The 16,803-nt window shown below is 43.1% G+C and overlaps 1 pseudogene; it reads right to left on the minus strand.

Annotated features, from left to right (window-relative positions):
* Nucleotides 1–6,064: 6,064 nt before the first annotated feature.
* Nucleotides 6,065–8,513, minus strand: LOC120534929 (annotated as a pseudogene).
* Between the last annotated feature and the right edge of the window lie 8,290 nt (nucleotides 8,514–16,803).

Consider the following 16,803-nt stretch of genomic DNA (forward strand, 5'->3'; position numbering starts at 1 on the left):
AATGATTTTTAGATGAAGTTTATGATGTTCTACTTTAATGACAAACTACGTGATTAAAGTGGAAATGTCGAGATTGAAGTTGACATTTCGTGCTTTTTCCTCCACTGTGTCCCCATTTTTTTTTCTCTGTACCCTAATAAGCTTTCATATGACACTCAGACGGTGGGCTACAACTCGGCTTTTCACGGCAACTTTGATATGTGACTTCTTTTTTATTTCCGGCACTGTGCGATTTTGTGAACGTGAGCTTTCAAGTTTCTCCAACACGCTATGTCATCAACTTCATTTTGTTGATTATAACACGGTTTATTTGAACAAATTGTATGTTTTTCCTTTGCCTCCACTTGGTATTCGCTGAAATTCGTATATTTTCCCCGTGCTTTTTCCATTGTCTTTTCACAGAAGGCTGAGTTTAAGGGCGATTTATATTGATTTGCATATTCAAAGAGGCGTAATTCTGGGAGGAGTTGGGGCGGGACAGAAGGCGCGTGCACGAGTGTTACGTTTCATGCTGATCGGGATTATGTAGCGGAAGAACGTGGAAGTGGGCGAACGCACAGATTCCTGCATCTGGATTTTTCTGTGCGTAAGCACATTTTGGCTTTTGTGCTTACGCCATGTTACAGTGCGAGTTCTACGCACGGCGTTATACATGAGGCCCCTGAGCTGTAGCCGGGCTGCCGGAGTCAAATCTTCACTGCCACCATTCCCTCACCTGCTGGCCGGAGGTTACGCCATAGCACTTACATATCTCGGCTTTCAGGAGGTCATATTGGGCAGCTGCGCCGGGCCCTTCAAATACGGTGCCAAAATGGACGCCCACTTCGCCCGCGGCAGTAAACAGCTATTTTCAGGTCTCTCCACAGATGTCACTTCTGGTCCTGGCACCAAGAAAGACATCACTACCGGTTCTGGCCCCAAGAGTGACATCACTTCCTGCTCCGACACCCAATAAGACGTCACTTCCGGTACCAGCACCAAGAAAGACATCGCTTCCAGTTCCAGGCCCCTAGAGTGGTGTCACTTCCACTTCTGACATAGATGATATCACTTCCTTGGATGGCCTTTAAAGCCGCCATCTTGGCCACTACTCATCAGTTGATCCGGAGCACATCTGTGTGAATTCAATTAACCTTTGCAGCTCGGTACAAATATATGGGTGGCTGCCCCAAATGTTTTTGTGCCTCCAAAGGTGATTACTTTCACAAGTGGCACAGTTTCTAATGTTAAATCAGCTCTTTGAATGAATAATATGGTGAGTCAAATATCAGTGTGGGAGCACAGACCATCAGACTGGTGGGCCACATTGTCAGCAGGTGATTTGGCCCAGCCAGCCCCTTAAACCTCTTGTTCACCACCAGAAAGAAAAGGCAAAAAAAAATGTTGAATTATTTTCAAAAAGTAAATGTTGTTACATGTAACTGAAACATGGAAATACCAATCTATCAATATAAACAGAGCAGAAAGATCTGTCTGGGGTCCACTGCTGTACTGATGTAGAATTAGTTGCACGTCCTTCGTGTGACATGTTTTGAAACAGTCACCAACACACAACCCACCATCCCAATCAGGACAGTAGTTTCTCCACAGACTTTACTTTGAATTATTTTGTTCTGTTGCTTGCACATGACAGAGTAGAATGTCAGTGCCTGATCCACACGATCGACAAGCCCTTTGTGTTATTGTAGACTAACAGAGTGCAAGGGTTAATGACTTCCACATGGACACTTACTGCATTATGAACACTGCTCACGGGGCTAACATCTCTCTTGTCCTTCTACTTGGCCACAATCAGCTTGCCTTCTTGCCACAGAGCTACTTGCACCACGGTGAACCTTCAGGAAACTGAATTCAGCAGGGTCAGTCACTATCATGGAAGTTCAATCCTACGATGAGTTTATATTTAGTTTATTTATCTGTGTCAGCATCAGATGACCAGTTCACATTGTCATCACTGTCACTCGATTCAGCTCATGGTTCAGTTTCATTTTCTTCTAAAACTGGTTTTACAGCTCCTCGTTTACATACCATTGTGTTTTGGTGGAAGGCTCCACCCACTCATGAATATTGATGAACTGTTTTAAAAATTCATGAACTTTTCTATGCATTATGCCTTTCTAAGTGTGATATTTCACAAACAAGATGGCAGCAGAATGCTGGTCCATGCATTATTCAGGCCCAGTGCTGTATATCTCAATAAAACAGGTTATGAATAGACTACTGTTTACCCAATGAATTCTCATTCTGGGACACTCTGGACGTTAAAACCAATTAGGTTAATTAGAAGGCCATTCTTAACGCTATTTGGCAGGCCACCCTTCTGTCAGTTGTTCCCACCATTGTCAATTTTGATTTTTGGAGGACATCAATGCTATCCGCTCATTTTATTTTAATTTTTCACCATTAGTACCATAGACTACTCGAGAAAGTTGATTCTGTTCATCTGGACATAGCTTTTTTCCGATACGTTTCATCACTCATCCAAGTGACTTCCTTGGCCTAATGACCGAACTAGCACCATTGGCTAACAATGGGCCATGTGATCAATGGACAATTTGAATATCATTGATCACATTGCCCATTATTAGTCAATGGTGCTAGTTCGGTCATTAGGCCAAGGTACTGTTTATGAGGTTGGAAAAACCTGCAGTCAGCTGAGACTGAGGAAGTCACTTGGATGAGTTATGAAACGTATAAGAAAAAAAACTATGTCCAGATGAACAGAATCAACTTTCTAGAATTTCCTTACCTGGATTATTGAGCATGAATTGAGATATCATAGACTATCTATCATAAGAAAGTTTTTTGGAGCAAAAATGATTTTAATGTAGAGAACATTAGAGCAATCTCAAATAGAACAGGCCATTCAGTCCAACAAAGCTTGCTAGTTTTAATCACTTAATTATTCCAAAATATCATCAATTCGAGACCAACTCAATTCAATTCTTCATTGTCATGTGTATGAGTACCATGTACAATAAAATGCTTGCTTTCATGTGCCCCAGCAGACAGTGAACATAGACAAAAAAAACACTCAATAAATAAATTTATATAAATAAGTAAATAAATAAAACCAGAATCCTAGGAATGAATAGAGACAGTGGCAGAAGTATATGTGCAGGTAGCAGTGGAGGTGACACAAGGTTACTGATTGTTCACGAGTTTGATTGCAGTTGGGTAGAAACTGTTCCTGAACCTGGAGGTGCGCGTCCGAATGGACTTTAGTTGCTTCCCAGATGGGAGGAGGGTGAAAAGTGACAGTGCAGGGTGGCAGGGGTCCCGCCTGATACGGTTCACTTTCCTGAGACAGCGTGTAGTGTGGATGTCATGGATCTCAGGGAGCTGTGTGCCCGTGATCTGCTGTGCTGTGTTCACCACCCGCTGCAGAGCTCTGCAGTCCTGAACTGAGCAGTTGCTGTACCAGGATGTGATGCACCCTGTCAGGATGGATTCCACAGAACACCTGTAGAATCTGCACAGGTTGTGGGGGACATCCAGGCCTTACTCAGTCTCCTGAGGAAGTAGAGGCATTGTTGGGCTTTCTTGACTACTGCCGCAGGTGTGACTTGACCATTTAAGGTCATCAGTGAGGGTGAGTCCAAGGAAGCTAAACCTGCTGACCTGCTCCACAGCCTCACCTTAGTTTTGCTAACATTGAGGGTGAGGTCGTTCTCCTGACACCATTCTGCTAAAGTGTCTGACCTCTTCCCTGTAGGCCATCTCATCATCCTCACTGATCAGACCTATTACAGTGGTATCATCAGCAAACTTGAGGATGGTGTTAGAGCTGTAAGGTAGGTAGCTGTAGATCTGAAGGTCCCTAAAGTCCTACAGTCCACCACACTACTTGGTCACTTACTTATTCCATGTGTCTGTGGTTCTCTATGTGAAGGTAAACTTCCTAATGTTTGTGTGAAGTTTACCCTTCACAAGTTTCCAACTGTGTCCCCGTGTTCATTTCAAAGTAATGCTCTTGTTCCACTGGACTAATTCCCTTCATTATTTTAAACACTTTAGTCATGTCTCTTCTTAATGATTGTGAAAGAAACTGCTTGCAAGCTACTTAGGGTTAATAGCTGACAAAGCCATTTTGCTCTAACGGCAGGTTATTCATACAGGCGTCTGTCATAAGACAGGGTGCAGAAAGCTGTCCCAGGACAATTTCCAATTTCTTTAGGAACGCCTCGTCTATTTGACACAGGAAAGATGACCTCTCCTTCTTTAGGGTTGTGGCGAGTGGCTGGGGGTGGTACCCAGCCGGGACGCCCAGAAGGACCGGAGGAGGGCTTACACCTCCTCTAGACCACAAGGGGGTGACCGCCCTGGTGGCTTTGGGGACCACGGGAACAGAGGTTAGAAGCTCAACCCTTTGGGGGCCCATGGTCACTTCCAGGGGGCGTCCAGATGCCTGAGGAGCCCTGGCCCTCAGCACTTCCGCCACACCCAGAAGTGTTGGGGGGAAGAAGACCAGGGATACCCGGAGTGCTTCCGAGTGTGGAGTTAGTACTTCCGCCACACTTGGGAGTGCTGGCGTAGGCTAATCGGGAGGCACCTGGAGCACATCCGGGTGTGTATAAAATGGGCCGCCTCCGTCCATTCAATGGCTGGAGTCGGGAGCATAGCTGGACAGAGCTTGGTGGAGAGGAGTGGAGGTGGTGAAGAAGGCACTGTGTGAGGCCTGGACATTGGGGGAGTTTTGGGGTTGTGTGTGCACTGTATATATTGTATAGAATGAATAAACATGTGTTGGGTGAACCAACGATGTCTGCCTGTCTGTGTCCGGGCTGTTTCCCACAGGGTCTATTTGACAAGTAAAAAAAAATAAGAATAGATGGCCCATTAGCATAATAAATTAAAATGCTTAAGTAATGGATATTATGTTGTTGTGTTTTTTTTATAAATAAGGGGAAGGGGGGAGGAGAAATTATAAAAAGCCAATCAAAAAAATTGAACTTTGCTCTTCTGCCTTGCAACGTAGAATCTGTGTACTCATCTGTGCCTGAATAAAAGTCGAATTGATTGAACTATTCCTGTCTTTCTCAGGGGGGTTTCTTCCATGTCTTCTTTTTATTTAACTGTAAAGACTCAGCTCTTTTAATCTTTCCTCATAACTCATCCCCTCTAAATCTGGAATCTGCCCAGAGTCTCCTCTCTGGAGTTTTTCCAATGCTGTTATTATTATTATTATTATTATTATTATTATTATTATTATTATTATTATTATTATTATTTTGTAGCATTGAGGCTGTCATGTATTAATAATACAGTTCACCTTCATTTGATAAGAACGGACGAGCAGACAGCGCGTGCCTTTTTCTTTCTTGTCTTTATTTGAACAACTAACAAATGTGCAAGGCATTACCAATCAAATCACCAGGTGTCAACCCACAATCAGACATCAATAGCTGAACTGAAATGTACACTTATACTGATATATAACAATTCCTCCCATCTAAAAATTAGAAGTAATTAACTTATTCCCTTTTTTTTTCTCTGAAGAAATCAAAACATTGAATTCTATCTTTACATTTAATTTTCAATTAGTCTCTGTGGAGGCTTGCATTATGCAATTGGGTAACGTCTCTCTTCACAGGGTAATTTTTCTTGAATTGTTACAGCAGTGTTAGCCTCTGCAGAAGGTGATGGAGATAATGCACATGGGCTCTGTACTTGTGCTGCTTGAGGAGATGGTAAGTGCTCTGGACAGTTTGTAGGAGCAACAGCAGGGGAGTCAACAGGCAGTGTGGGTATCTCTTTAGCTCTAACCAACCCTGATTTTCTCAACTGGTCGACATGACGTCGCCATATGACACCTTGAGTAGCCTCTACCTTGTATGACAAGGGACCAGTTTGCTCTTTCACTAGTGCAGGAACCCATTTCTGATCTCCTCTGTAGCTCCTGGCAAGAACTGATTGTCCAATGGCAAAGCTACGTGTAACCTTGTCCGTTGCTTTATGACCTTGTTTGATTTGTCTGTCTTGCACAGTCTGCTTAATATTTGGTTGCAGCAGGTCTAATCTAGAGCGAAGAGGACGCCCAAAGAACAACATAGCTGGAGTCTGGTTAGTTGTAGCATGGATGGAATTCGATATGCAAATAAGAAGTTGGCCAATTTTGCTGAAGGGTCAGCTTCTCATTTGTCATTGCTCGAAGGGCTCGTTTCAAACTTTGCACAAACCTCTCTGCCTGGCCATTTGTGGCTGGATGCCATGGGGCAGATGTAATGTGCCGTATGCCATTTTTGTGGAGGAAAATCTGAAAATCTGTTGCTGTGAACTGGGGTCCGTTGTCACTCACCAGTTGTTGTGGAACTCCAGTTCTAGCAAATAAATTCCTTAGTACTTCAATAGTGTGAGAAGTAGTGGTGGAGCTCATAATGAAAACCTCTGGCCATTTAGAGCATGCGTCGACTACCACCAGGAAAGTTGTCCCCATGAATGGTCCTGCAAAGTCGATATGAAGCCGCTGCCATGGTAATGTAGGCCATTCCCATGGATGAAGTGGTGCACGTTCTGGATCATTCTGAACCATCTGGCAGCCACTACATTGCTGCGCTATTTTCTCGATGTCTTCATCAATGCCTGGCCACCACACAAAACTTCTGGCAAGTGCCTTCATTTTCACCACACCTAGATGTCCCTTGTGAAGCTCTTTTAATACTCTGTGTCTTAGTTTAGTGGGTACAATAGTTCTTAACCCCCACATCACACATCCAGCATTTAAGGCAATTTCATCACGTCTCGAGTAATATGCAGCCAGCAGGGATTTGTGCTGGGCTGTCCAGCCATTCAGTGTGGCAGCATACACCTGAGACAGGACCTTGTCATGTTTTGTTTCTGTTTTCACCATGTCTGCCGTGACGGGCAGACTTTCAATCTGGCTGATGGAGATCATATCTATTGTTTCCTCATCTCCAAACTCATCTTTTTCAGCCTCCAGTGGCAGTCGCGACAACCCATCTGCATTTGCATGGCAGGCTGTACGTTTGTACTCAATCTTGTACCTGTGTCCACCTAAAAACAATGCCCAGCGCTGCATTCGGGCAGCAGCTGTGGCAGGAACTCCTTTCTGCGGGCTGAAAATTGAGGTTAGCGGTTGGTGGTCTGTGACAAGGATGAATTCCCTACCAAAAGATACTGGTTGAACCTTTTACACCCCACACTAGACTCAATGCCTCCCTATCGATTTGGGCATAATTCTTCTCAGCTGCAGACAATGAGCGTGATGCAAAAGCTATAGGCCTCTCACTGCCATCTTCCATAACATGAGACATCACTGCTCCAATGCCGTATGGAGAAGCATCACAAGCCAGCTTGATTGGAAGGGACGAATTAAAGTGGGTTAGGACTGTGTCAGATGTCACCAGTCTCTTTGCATCTTGGAATGAATTTTCACATTCTTTGGACCATTTCCACTGTTTTCCAGCTTGTAATAGCTCATTGAGTGGATATAGCACAGTTGCCAGGTTTGGAAGAAACTTATTATAATAATTCACAAACCCCAGGAAGGATCTAAGCTGTGAAACATTTTGTGGTTGTGGTGCCATCAATACAGCCTGAATCTTGTCCTGACATTTGTGCAAACCTTGGGCATCTATGGTGTGCCCGCAATACCTGACACTGGGCTTCAGGAACTCACATTTTCCTCGCCTGGCTCTTAGTCCATACTCTTCTAACCTTTTCAGAACCTTTTTGAGGTTTTCTAAATGCTCTTCATCTGTCGCTCCAGTGACAATAATGTCGTCTAAATAGCACTGGACGCCTGGCAGTGACTGAAGGATCTGATCCATTGCTCTTTGCCAAATAGCTGGGGCAGAGGCTACCCCAAACACCAGCCTGTTGTAACGATAAAGACCCTTTATTGTATTAATGGTCAGGAACACTTTAGAGTCTTCCTCTACTTCCATCTGGAGGTATGCATCTGCTAAATCTAACTTTGAAAAACGCTGACCACCCGACAAACTGGCAAAAATGTCCTCAATTCTCGGCAGAGGATACTGTTCAGCTTGTAGCACAGGATTAATGGAGACCTTAAAGCCCCGCAGAGCCTGACTGTACCATTTCTCTTTATTATTGGGACAACTGGGGTTGCCCAAGGACTCCAGTCTACTTTAGAAAGTATGCCGTTTGACTCCAACCTATCCAATTCCTTTTCAACCAGGGGTCGGATGGCATAGGGTACTGGACGTGCCTTGTGGAACCGTGAGGTCGCACCACTCTTAAGTACAATTTTAGCTCTAATGTGCTGAAGAGTCCCAATGCCACTCTTAAATACCGGGGCGGCTTTTCTTAATATCAGCTCTAGGTTCTTTTCTGTAGTCTGTTGCACAACAGGCAAAACACGGAGGCTTTTAATCTCTCTCCAGTCAACTCCCAACTTTCTTAACCACTCACGGCCCCATAATGGTGCACCTCCATTTTGTATTATGTGTAAATCAAGTACCTCTTTTCTTCCATTATACTCTACTGTCACATGCAGCACTCCAATAGGCATAACCTTTTCACCTGTGTATGTTCTGAGAAGAACAGAAGAGGGTTCAGCTTCTCCTTCTTGAAATACACCTTGTAATCTTTCAGTGACATAACTGAAACAGCTGAGCCAGTGTCCAATTCCATTTTTACCACCTGGCCATCTATCTTGGGGGTGAGCCAGATTGCCTGCTTGTCTTTTCCACTAAGGCTAAATAATTCCAGACTTGCTAATGCATCTTCACTATCAATGTCAGAGACTTCTGCAACATTATGCACATTTTTCTTGTCGCTGTGATGCATTTTGTGTTCCGCACTAAACTTTGCCTTTCCACTACGACAAACTCTTTGAATATGGCCCGTTTTGTGGCACTGTCTGCACTCTTCATTTTAAATCGGCACTGTGAGGGAAGATGGGAGTCGCGTCCACAGCGATAGCAGGGCCGTTTATGTACTTTGTTTATCTTGGCTGCCGCCATTTTATTTACGCTGCTCGTATTCACTCCTCTTTGTAGTTCAAGTGCATCTTTAGCTGCAGTTTCCATTGAAATAGCAATTTCTACTGCTCGTTTAAATGTCAAATCTGCCTCAGTTAACAGCCTCTTCTGGATTCCCTCTTGAAGGATTCCACAAACCAAACGATCACGCAATGCATCGTTTAGCCCGTCACCAAACTGACAATATTCTGATAACTTTTTCAGTTCTGCCACATAAGCCGCAATTGTCTCTCCCTCGTTCTGATTACGCTTATGGAATCTGAAACGTTCGCGATCAGTAATGGCTTTGGTGACAAATGATCCCGCATTACACGGACTAAGTCGTTAAAACTTTTCTCAGCGGGTTTGTCTGGGGCAGTTAAACTACGGAGGAGGCCGTAAGCTTTCCCTCCCATGGCACTCAGTAGCACAGGAACGTGTTTTCAGCTGGAATATCATTTGCAGCGAAATACTGTTGCAGCCTTTCAACATACATATTCCAATCTTCCGTGGAACTATCAAAAATATCTATCTTTCCGATGTACGACATGTTTGCAATTTATCGTACTCACGTTGCACTATCGCGTCGGGTCCTTGCTTTTCCGCTTACTCGGTGCGGTTCTCGCTGCTGTTATTCAGTGTCACAGTGCTCAAAATTAACTGCTTGATCTCGTCGCCACTGTCATGTATTAATAATACAGTTCACCTTCATTTGATAAGAACGGACGAGCAGACAGCGCGTGCCTTTTTCTTTCTTGTCTTTATTTGAACAACTAACAAATGTGCAAGGCATTACCAATCAAATCACCAGGTGTCAACCCACAATCAGACATCAATAGCTGAACTGAAATGTACACTTATACTGATATATAACAGAGGCCAAAACTGCACATCCTACACTAGATGAGGCCTCACCAGAGGAAACTAAGTTGCCAGTCCAATAACATGGAAAAAGCATATAATATTAAGAATATGTCTTGTGCTAAAAGAGCATGGTGACATCTTCTATTTGGAGAGGATGTCAGACGTAATGACTTCAGTTGCTGCATCAGGTCACTTTAAGATGTTAAATGACATGACTATGAATCGCAGCAGATGACAGACCACACGACTCTGTGATATCTTTTCAGCACAACTTGACATTTCCTAAGTGCTGTGAGCCCGCCCCTTTCTTCTGACAGCAAATAGCGTGCTGCCTGACAGAGCCGCAGTCAGTATGCTGATTTGGCAAGTTTGGCCAGAACCTCAGCTCTTTCGTTTTCCTTTTTCAGTTTTCTGGTAGTATGACAAACACGAGACATCAGACATGTTTAACTTTTATTTGTGTGATCCAAAACACCAGCAGTGTTCTTTATTTCCTTGTTTATTATCAGCTGTCACATGCACACAAAACCCATGACTAGGACAAAATCGAGAGTAAGTCACAGCCAGGTCTGGCTGTGTCATTGGAAATGTCAAACTACTCAATGCAGCTGCCATGACTCGCTAATATCATGAACTGCAGAGAACTTTAGCATGAATTCCTTCAACTGTTGCCAAGAAGTGGAAAGATCTGTCAACCTTTAGTTTGTAGACATAAACAGCAGACAAGGATCCTTTATTATATTACAGAAATTCTCTTCTTAACAAAAGCTCCAACACGTGCAAAAGGCACAGCAGGAGTTGCCTGAAACAGGTAATCCTAAAGCAAAGCAAGTCCATGCACAGAAATTCAGAGAGAATGTCAGAAACAGAGCAGAGATCACAAATTTCCAAAAGGACAAGAAATCACAATTACTCACCAAAACCACCTGCTCGTGCATTCAGTGAACCACATTTGACCTGTTGGCCTGCTCAGCCTATTTAGGGGCGGGGTGCCTCCACATTGAGGCAGACAGGTTGCCCCACTTCTTTAGGGGCCACCCACAAAGCACAAGGGACAAAACAGAACTCCTGATAGAAACTAAACCGCACAATAATAAATTGCAGACTAAATAAATACACATAATATATTAAACATACGTTAAATTACTCAAATAACTTAAACAGAGAACAAAGGACACAAAACCATGACAGCTAAAATTTAAAATTACTGAACAAAATCACTGGAAACGTCGTACACAGTTGTGTGGGCGGAGCTTTACCTGACTGGCTAACATAATCGAACCTTCTCCGACTCCAACGTCGACTTACGTTTCTTAGCCCGTACACAAAACGAAAGATATGCAATACAAAAATCCAATTTATTATTGTTTGAAGGAGCCACGTGTAATAAAATACACGTCTTCAGTTCTCGGGCGCAAGTCATTCTGTACGGCTTCATCTGTAGTGAGTGCAACACACAAGACCTGCGCGAAACATTCGCTTGTTGTGCAAGCGCATCGATCAGTTCCCGAATATCTGCTGGTGTAAGAACGGACGGGGCCCGATTCTTTTTGCTGTTTGCAACTGACGCCACTTCCTCACCAACTCGTGAATACTGTACATGTGGCACCCTCTGTGCAGACTTTCGATGGGGTGGGCTATCTCTCAATGAATGCACTATAGTCTATTACTAAAATAAATCTGCAGTGAAAGTTGCTTTTTCCTCAAAAGCTTTTTTAAGGCCGCGGCTAATTTAAATATGCTATTTAACGAATACCAGAAATAAATCCGTCCTCACCTAAAAGTTACTCCTTCACCTTTCCGTAAAACAGAATCATTCTGGATGACTTCAGTTATAAATTCGTTTCCTGTTTCATATTTAACATGAGAGTGGTCACCTCATCTTGTGTATTCATTACACAGCAGTTTCCTCCTTTATATGTCAGATCGCCCCTCCTATCGGCAAGCAGGTGTTCAGTGTATGGGTTCAGTGGTCCGTCAGAGCTCCAGAAACGGCCTACGACACTAATGCGCGTGCCCGCGGCTTAAACATGAACGTGCAGCCAGCGGTGCGGCGTTCTGAGCAAACCTTAATGACAAGTCACACACACCACTTTGACTACGCATATAATAAACAAAAACACCTCCACGAAGTGAGTAAAAAAATGTAAACCTGACGCAAACTTTCAGAACAGCTAACCTAATCCCAGCCGGTTAAGAATATCACGACGTTGTGGTCGTAATTTAACTGTTCAGTCAAAAAACAGCCAGACGTATAGAACATGTGTAAGGTTTGTCTCAGTGAAATCAATGCAGCCAGCGATTATAATGCTATCATTATTAATCTTCCATTGAACTGTTTCTTTCTGTTTTAAATTTACTGTACATCCTACAATTATTCAAGTCAATTCAAGCTTCCGCAACTTAATATTTTCATTGGAAACGGTGAAGTTCTGGAGGAGTATAATTAGGCATTAAAAAGTTGGTACGACGCTGGGAAAATTGCATCGTAAACGAAGGTGACTATGTAGAAAAGTGATGTCATTTGCTTTTGAAATTCTTAACAAATAGAATTTTAAAAAATGTGCGGAAACTGTTTGAACGTCCCTTGTAGTTCAATGATGTAACTTTTACCAACAATACTCAGTTTATGCATGCAACATCAAAACACATATATGTATATATAAAAGTAATTTACACACTACATGCAATGCACAAATGATGTTCGAACCTGCACAGCAGTTACATTTTCACTCACAAAACAAATGCAATTCCCATTACAGCACATACTTACACAATATAACAAGCACTCTTGATGAAAAACATTCATATTCTCTTATATTTTCTTTCATGACTTAAATCATCGTTCACACACACCCATCTTTGAATATAGATGATCGATACCCAGTAAATGCCCCAAATCCCCCACAAAGCCTTCCATCATTCCTTAGCAGACCTTCTCCATCTCTATCTCTCTTTACTGTCCCTTCCAGCTCTTTATCCAGCCTCTTGTGTCCAGTGCAAATCTCTGGTCACATTTCACTTTTTCCGAATACACCTAGCATCCCATATCCCCTTCCTTTGCCAGACTAATAATAAGTTTTATCAAATGGTTTCCCTCGAATTTCTACCCTCACCTACCAAAATCATAAGAGAGAACAGGTAAATCGTCTACATTTTGCAATAATCTTCCACATCAACCCTCACTCCATCTACCCACCTACACTCCCAGAGCACGCCCACGATCTTTTTATGTTTAAAAGTAAATTTTATTTGCACAGTACAAAATGTAATACACAAAGCACCTTTACTTGATTAAAGTTCACATCAACTCCATTCATTATTGGATGTGTTTCCAAAGCTTCCAATTCATGTTGCCGAGAGAAGAAGGAAACGTTACAGAAATAACTCCGCATAAATCAGCATCCATAACCACACACAACATTCAGGGCATAGTGCAAAATTAATTTGCTAACCAGCATTAAATTTTAGGTTCTCGTCGTGCAAAAGTATGGGATGTGCAGAAAGAACTGACAGCGTTGCTGTAAAAGGGGGCGTTCCTGTATGCAAATACATGAATGTCATGCAAATTTATAATAAGGTACCATCATGAGTTTACTGCAGTGCAGCAATTACTCATTAAAATAGTCTAACACGTTGAAAAAATGTATTGGTACTGTTATCTAAAACGCTGCTTAAATGTAAAATTTACATGTATATACCTATTGAATATCATTTTAATTCTCTGCCGAAACCATACGTTTAATATAATGTATTTCTTATTGTTTTTAGTACGTTTCAAAACTAACCCAGCCACTGGGGATGCACAAACCTGTGAGTTTATTCCTGCCGGTCCCAATTCCGGATAAATGGGGAGGGTTACGTCAGGAAGAGCATGCGGTGTAAAATTTTGACAAATCAATATGCGGACAACAATACAAATTTCCATACCGGGTCGGCCGAGCCCCGGGTTAACAACGACCACCACCAGTACTGTTAGCCAACAGGGTGCTGGCGGAAATTGGGCTACTGTTGCCCGAAGAAGAAGAAGGATATGTGGTGAGAGAGGACATGCAGGTGATGGGTGTAACAGAACAAGATGCAGAGAATAGAAAGATATGGCAGAAGATGATCCGATGTGGCGACCACTAACGGGAGCAGAGGAAAGAAGAAGAAGATGTACGTTTCAAAACTACTTATTTTGTCACAAATACAATAAGCTGACGAAAAGAGTAAAAGAGCAATATTTCTGACGTTTAAATTAGGTGTGCACCTTTCCGTAATTTCAAAGTTTTAGAAGTGCTCGTGTAAATGACATTTATTATATTACAAACAATGTGACTTGGGATGCGATGTAAATATGCACCGGTATGGTTCTGCGTCTAAAATAAAAACTGCAATAATTTTAGTGGTTCGCTTGCCCCTCTCAAACCCCAGCACCCGAAAACCCCCCCTTATAACCACCTAAATGTCACACACCGCCCATGGGAAGCACCTGACTTCAGTTGTGGTTGTAAATTGGATCAGGAGATTTGGAAGATGTTATTACTTTGTGATGGGTGGAAGAGATACTAACTGAATAAAATGACGCATACAAAACGGACGAACAGAGCCCGTCGAACAATTAGGCGACGTATGTGACCGCAGCGTGCTCTCCGAACACCGAGGGGCTCAGTTTATATGACTCAAAGGACGCGCGCGCGCGCTCCGGACATCGAGGAATGTCGTTAGTGGAACTCAAGAGGCGCGCGCTCCGGACACCGAAGGGTTGAGGACTCCCCCCCGCCTAGGGCTCTGACACTGCTGACGTTTACCTAAAACAGATAAGCAACGACATGCTCGTTTTTTTGTTTCCATTTCTTTTCAAACCTCATTAAATGACAAAGCTTCCTCTTTGAAATATCTACACAGTAATTTCACGAATCCACTGTCCAACTCGCACGTCTCCTCGTCGTTCGTTTGCCGACTGTACATTCTCCCTCCCTGTGCTGGTTTGTGGTTTCCTCCCGGTGGTCTACCTCCCACGTCCAGAACTTTAATTTCGATGAAGTGGTCGTGTGCGAATGTGGGGGCACGCCTGGCATATACCCCTCTTAGAGGTAAGACTCCCCAAAGGGCACTTTACCGGGTTCTGTGGTTCCTAGTAGAGCCATTGACTGCAAAGAGCCATTTCATGAAGGGTTGACTGCACATGAACCTTGTTCTTTGGGCCTTGGAAGTGTACCTAATATGTGAACAAAACAGACATCTTCAGTATAAGAAAGAAGAAGTGAGCTTAGCCTGTGTGACTGTATGCAGCGATTGTCCTCTTAAAATCGCAAAGGTGTTTCACGAATCTGAAATCGACTATTCTTGACTATTTAATTAACCTGTTAGTGATCGAAGTAAATAAAGGTCCTTTGAGGATCCTTCACGGGATGGTTCTTTTGGTTCTCCTGTGCCATCGTTCTGAAGGAACCACTATGGCATCGTTTATTTGTAGAACTGACATCCTGCCAAAAGGTGTCTTCCTGCTTACGCTCACTCCTGCCAAGGTAGACCCCCGCATCCCAGCAGTCTGCATTGTACTAAATGTTTAGATGATGAATGGCTTGTCACGGTATTTGTCGAACTATAGAGTGCAGAACTGCATTACCAAGTGAAAATTCGTTCTTTTAACTTTGTGGTGTGCTCGTTGTCACGCCGCGGCACTCACTGATCCTTTTTATTCCGACTCTCTGTTCACGACCTCCGGGGTCTCTATCACTATCCCGGCTACCGAGGGCACAGGGCAAGCTCAACTGAACCCACAATTTTTTTTTAAGTGATGGCTAAACCCAAGCGCCAATTTTCTCACACACCTCAATTAGAGGACATCAGATTAACAAATGGCCGAATGTGCACCCGTCGAGTGTTGTCCATGTCGGGGTTCTGCAGGTATGGACGGGCGTCCCGTCCTGGATGGCACCCATTCAACATTCGATGCTATTTGCGATTGTGAAAGTGGGATGAATAACGTTTCAAAATGGATGGATGTCGAGGAAGCGGATTCTCTCCCTTTTTATTCTGTTTATTTTTATTCATTTATTAATTTATCTATTTATACTAGTGTAAGAGCGGGTGTTGAGAGTCCGCTACACTCCTTACCAGAATTCGGCGTCGGTTCATTGCGGGCGACATCGGTTGCGTAGCAGACTGAGTCTTCGATTTGTGGAAAGGCACACAGAGATGGTCACCCCAGTTTGTCGACTATTTATCAATTATATTTTATAACGGTGGAGATACAGCACTGAGCTACCCAAGAACACTTCTTTTTTTCTCTCTCTCTCACTACTCCACCCACCAAATTCCTCCTCCCTTAAATAATCAATCAATGAACTTTATTAAAACTTCCTCACATGAACTCCTGCTTACACTAGTTTAAAGTTTTACTTTGCTGGCCTCTCTTTCTCATGGGTGGGGGTCAATTTGTTTCGAACCTAGTTTTGTTAAACTTGACTTGCTTGTATGGAATGTTATTTGATGTTAATACAATCAATAACATGAAAAAATGGATGGATGTGTGAATGTATAATGATGGGCAAAATAAAATGGTCTGGTCCGCCACATCAGACGTCCAAAGTCCGAACTTTTTAATTTCAATTCAAAGTCGCAGGTATGAGAGATAAAGCAGGACAAGAGGTCCATTCTGATTTCCTCTTCTTCTTACGGTCTAAACAAGAATAATCGGATGTACCAAACGAAAGGATGCACATATTTTAGAACAGCTAATCCGGTAAATAACAAGCCACAGCTGGAAGATGAAAGCGGTCGCATCGTGGTTTAAAGTGCATACAGACAGATAAAGGCAATTAGACTTTTGACCCTGCTTAGCGAAACTGATGCATAAGACAAAGGGGTGAATCAGCGCGCATCTTCACCGGTAAAGGGGTGTGATGTGACATTTTAGTACACGGCACGCCTTCATCTTGTTTATAGCGCACAGCAGCAAATCTGTTTAATCCGTTATTCTGCCACTTCCTTTCCATGGTTCGCT

This window comes from Polypterus senegalus, chromosome 9, assembly GCF_016835505.1.
Source record: "Polypterus senegalus isolate Bchr_013 chromosome 9, ASM1683550v1, whole genome shotgun sequence".
In the NCBI taxonomy this organism is placed as follows: Eukaryota; Metazoa; Chordata; class Cladistia; order Polypteriformes; family Polypteridae; genus Polypterus; species Polypterus senegalus.